This window comes from Otolemur garnettii, unplaced genomic scaffold (genome assembly GCF_000181295.1).
Source record: "Otolemur garnettii isolate 467f Iridium unplaced genomic scaffold, OtoGar3 scaffold00045, whole genome shotgun sequence".
NCBI lineage: Eukaryota > Metazoa > Chordata > Mammalia > Primates > Galagidae > Otolemur > Otolemur garnettii.
This window is the reverse complement of record NW_003852440.1, coordinates 1,527,698-1,532,974: the sequence shown is the minus strand read 5'-3', so window position 1 is coordinate 1,532,974 and position 5,277 is coordinate 1,527,698. Positions and strand designations below refer to the sequence as shown.

The 5,277-nt window shown below is 43.4% G+C and overlaps 1 pseudogene; it reads right to left on the bottom strand.

Moving 5' to 3' along the window:
- Positions 1-2,311: 2,311 nt before the first annotated feature.
- LOC100966888 lies at positions 2,312-2,757 on the bottom strand (annotated as a pseudogene).
- Positions 2,758-5,277: the final 2,520 nt, after the last annotated feature.

Sequence of the window (5,277 nt, the reverse complement as noted above, 5' to 3'; positions counted from 1 at the left end):
CTCTCGCCCAAGCTGATCTCCAACTCCTGAGTTCGAGCAATCCTCCCACTTCGGCCTCCCAGACTAGATGTACAAGGGTGGCTTCCACACCCAGCCTTCTTGGTCCATTTTTTAATTGGGCTATACTTTTCTGTTGTGGTCATTCTGTTTTTAAGGAATGTGTCTAACAACAGATTTGATTTTGGTAAGGTGATGAGGGAGCCCCGGAAGGAAAGATGATAAGTAGAAAACACCACAAAATACATCAAGTCTCTGACTAGTGGGCCCAGTGCAGGGTACAGGTAGGGGTTTGGTGATTCCTTTTCAGCACTATTTGCTTTTATCTGATCAGGCTGCAGCCTATTCAATTACTTCTTTCTCCTCTACTCTCTCCAGCTCCTCCAAAGCAGCAAGATGAGAGGCAGACGCTGGCTTTATGGAGACACACAGGGGATAGGGAAATGAACAGCCTCTTTTCAAAAACGGTGTTAGGGAAAAGGCCAGGTAAAATGGGGGGGTGGAAGGTAAGGTCTGTGCAGAGATGAGGAGGCCAGTGCTGCCTCGGAGAGACTTCCCAGACAGCCAGAGAGAAGAGTGGCACAAAGCAGAGTGCTGGAAGCATGAGTGTGAAGGGAACAGGGCACCTTGGGACGAGATATATGCAAGGAGAGAGGTGGCCTCAGGAAGGGTGAAGGTCCAAGCCCGAGAGCTGAAACATTAGTTCAAAAATGCAGGCAGGCTGGGGCAGGCGTGACACAGCTGGTCTGGTTGGTTTAGGGTCTGCCTGACCTTCACACACACCCCTCCATTCTTACTCCTTTGTAAATTTAGCTCCCAGCCCTGAAGATGCCTATCCTGAGTCGTTTAGGTGGATTGATTTAGGAGATTACTTTTTTTTTTTTTTTAAGACAGAATCTCACTATGTTGCCCTTGGTAACATAGCTCACAGCAATATCAAACTTTTGGGCTTAAGTGATTTTTCTTGTCTTGGCCTCCCGAGTAGCATGGACTACAGGCACCTGCCACAATGCTCAGCTATTTTTTGGTTGCAGTTGTTGTTGTTTTTAGCACACCTGGTCTAGACTCCAACTCACCAGCCTTGGTGTATGTGGCTGGAGCCCTACTCACTGAGCTATAGCTGTCGAGCCTAGAGGATTAACTTTTGAATTGGTATGTTGTTTGGGGTCATGGGTTATACTGATTATTGTTTAAGATAAGGGTTAACTCAGTCTTCACTTTGAACTTAAATGTATAAAAAACTATAACGTTGGCTCGGCACCTGTGGCTCAAGTGGCTAAGGCGCCAGCCACATACACCTAAGGTGGCGGGTTCGAATCCAGCCCAGACTTGCCAAACAACAATGATGGCTGCAACCAAAAAAAAAATAGCCGGGCATTGTGGTGGGCGCCTGTGGTCTCAGCTACTTGGGAGGCTGGGGCAGGAGACTCGCTTGAGCCCAGGACTTGGAGGTTGCTGTGAGCTGTGAAGCCACGGGCACTCTACCCAGGGGGATAGCTTGAGGCTCTGTCTCAAAAAAAACAAAACAAAAAAAAAACTGTAATGTTGGAAATGGAAGATCAGAACAGTCTTGGAGAGGCTGCTCTCACTGTTCTCCAGAATCCTGGCCTTCTGACAGTTTGGTGGAGCTATCCCTGTCTCTGCATATTGGACAGTGACAGGCAGCTGGACCCTCTTGTCTGGTAACACTAGAGAACAGGCTGATATGTTGAAATATGACAGTGGCCACAGCTTGAAGGGGGTGCCCCTGCAAGTTAATAATGTGAGACTTTTTTTTTTTTTTTGAACAGAATCTCACTCTATTCCCCTGGGTAGAATGCCATGAGTCATCGCTCACAGCAACCTCACTCTTGGCCTCAAGAACTCCTCTTGCCTCAGCCATCTGGATAGCTGGGACTATACGCACCTGCCACTACACCCAGCTACTTTTTCTTTTCTTTTCTTTTTTTTATTATTCACAGAGTTTTAAAATGAGTTTATTAAAGAATATTCTTAAGAAGGCAACAATTTTTGATTTGTCATTTAAAAAATGTTATGGTTTTTCATGCTTTATAATAAAGTTAAGAGGCTACAGAGTTATAAGCTTCTTTCTACTGGAATTTTCTGATATAACACAGTGTAGTCATTTTGGCAATGCTAGAATAAATTTAAAGAAGTCTCTTGGGTGGTGCCTGTGGCTCAAAGGAGTAGGGCACCAGCCCCACATGCCGGAGGTGGTGGGTTCAAACCCAGCCCCGGCCACAAAAAACTGCAAAAAAAAGTTTTTTTTTTTGTTTTTTTTCAAAGGTTGGCTTAAAAAGGCCTTTGTTTTTATTCATTCTGTAGTACTGGAGCCAGTATTTTTACCATCACAGGCTACAATTTTCACTTTATCCACTTTAATAAATTCTGTCACCTCTCTGAATTCAACATCATTCAATACAAAAGTCCACACATTATCACAGAATCTGTATATATTTAGAGAGCCCCTGAAATTGACTCTGTTCTTGACTCTCTGAGCGCCAATGCTGAATTTATAGCCTTATCAAACTGAAGTAGAACTTGAAAGGCGAGTTGGGGGGTGATCTGTTGAGACTGTGTGAGCTCATCTAGGCTCACCTGAAGACTGTTTCCCAAAGTGGTATTTCTGTATAACTGATATGCCATGGCTTTAGGAAGAAGAAATTATTTTTCTTATTCAGGCTTGCATTGATGTCCTATGGGAAAGGCGCCTCCAGCCGCAGAGCGGACGGAAGTGGCCAGGAGCACAGCAGGACCTTCCTACTTTCCAAGGGCCTCCTCACTCACCACAGAGACTGCTGAGCTAGGCCAATGACCCAGACCCCAGCTACTTTCTTTTTTTTATGTTTTCAGTAGAGATGAGGTCTTGCTCTTGCTCAGACTGAGCTCAAGTTATCCAGTCATCTCTGCCTCCCAGAGTAATAGGAAGACAGGCAGGAGTCACCATGCCCGCCAATAATCTAAGACTTAAAAACAAAAAAGCTGGGGCAAGGGCAGGAGAGGCTGACAGATATGTAGGATGTAGTTTGATACTAGACTTTCAATGCAAGGCAACTCCTTGGCCATATGTTGTGCAAACATGTCCCTGAGGGCGCCTCACCTCTCCTCCCCAACTCCCAGCCCCTTATCAAAGTGTTCTTTCTAACCACACACTAAGATATTTCCTAAGTAAAATCCTTTCTGATGACATATAATGTTTTCTATTTAATATCTCCCTACATCTCAGTGATGTCTTGGTGCCACCTACAAACTGGAATCAGCTTGCTCACCTCTAATCCTGTGATGTTTACAACAAAGGCAAGAAAATTCTCAATTAAATTTTTATTTCAGTTTTTTCTCTCAAGGAAAATGATTGCTAGGCTTCAGGGATAGAACAGAATATAACCATAGTTGAGAGGAAATAAAGCATCGGCTTTCAAAATTATTTATATGCTTTGAAGGAATTTACCTAAGGGATAATAATGGAAGTATGTACAAGTTTAATTATGAAGATATTCGTGGCAATGTTATGACATCAAAAAACTAGAAAAAGTCAAAATGTTCCCTAAACAAGGCATTAAGTAAATAAATTATATCTTATAAAATAGAATATCGTGAATCTATTAAAATATTTTAAAACAGTGGCATCTTATAGCCCTAAACTTTAAGGCCAAGCCAGAAGCTGGGGGCAGTATCTCACTCCTATAATCCTAGCACTCCAGGAGACTAAGGCAGGCGGATTGCTGGTATCCAGGAATTTGAGCCCAGCCTGAGCAAGAGTGGGACCTCACCTCTAGGAATAGCCAGGCGTTGTGGCAGGCACAGGTAGTCCCAGCTACTTGGGAGGCTGAGGCAAGAGGATGGCTTGAGCCCAAGAGTTTGAGGTTACTGTGAGCTATGATGCCATAGCACTCTTCTGAGAGTGACAGAGTGAGACTAAAAAGAATAAAGGGGGGGATGGTTGGCAGAAGTTCTCCCTTTCCACTCCAACACACACACACAACACACTCACAAATATAAGGGTATATTTTTCCACAATCTGTATAATCTTCATATATTTTTCTGTAAAATAACGCACGGGGGAGGGAGTTTCCATTCCTTTAAGAAACAGCTGGAGGAGTGTTGAAGAATATTGACATAAAGACACAAAAAGGTCCCTAGAGCGTGAGTGAAAAAAGTGTTTTATAAAACAATGTTTAGTATGATTCTCATTTTGCAAATTACTGTTGCATAAGCGGGTTAAAGACAGGCTTGTGTATTAGCCACTAACTCAAGCCTGCCAGCACCAACCTCAAATTCTTATACATTTCGTCACTTTAAATATAGCCTGAATATCTTTTGCCAGTTTAAAGCCTGACTGATTTGCATAATTTGCACCTAAAATCCTCCAGCGATAGCTAAGACACACTCCCAGGCTATAAAAGACCCCAAGTGGCTGCTGCCCTTGGGAGTCTCTGACACTCCTGGACCTGCGGTGCCTTCTCTGGTCTCTCTCCCCCTTGAAGTCTCATAGCCCTTCTCCCCTTCAGGTGGTGGCCCTGAGCAGCTGTCTCAGGGAAGGTCTCCGGCTGTGAGGACTTCTCCCAGGGATCCTGTCCAAGCACTGTCCAGTAAAGCTTGCTGTGTGCTACTGCCATCTTGTGGACTGTTTTTTCATTGCTCAATGCTTTACATTCAAACTTTACTACAATTATATACAGAATTTCCCACAGAAATGGCAAATATCAAAAGTGGTTTCTGGATGGTGAGGTGTTTTTGTTTTATTTTTTCTTCTTTGGGTTACCTATATTTTCTAAATTTCCATTCAACATGGGTCACTTTTATAAGAAGAAGAAAATATTTTATTGTGTTTTAAAACAGACGAGAATAAAAAATTGTTTTTATTGCTTTCTGAATTATTTTATGATTCCTGGCTAGAAGAGTAACATTTAAGGATACAGAAACAGGCGCCTCATGCCTACAATCCTTGCACTGTGGGAGGCAGAGGCAGGAGGATTGGTTGAACTCATTAGTTCGAGGCCAGCCTGAGGAAGAGTGAGATCCACCCTATCTCTACTAAAAACAGGAAAAAATTAGCCAGGTGGGGTGGTATATGTTTGTAGTCGCAGCTACATGGGAGGCTGAAGCAGGAGGATTACTTGCACCCAGGAATTTGAGGTTGCAGCAGTGAGCTATGATGATACCACTGCATTGTACATGGAGACCCTGTCTCAAAAAAGAAAAAAAAAAAGTACATGAACAGCTCAAACAAGGAAACTGCTGTAAATGCCCTTTGAAAAACTGAGTTAAGGCTCGGCGCCT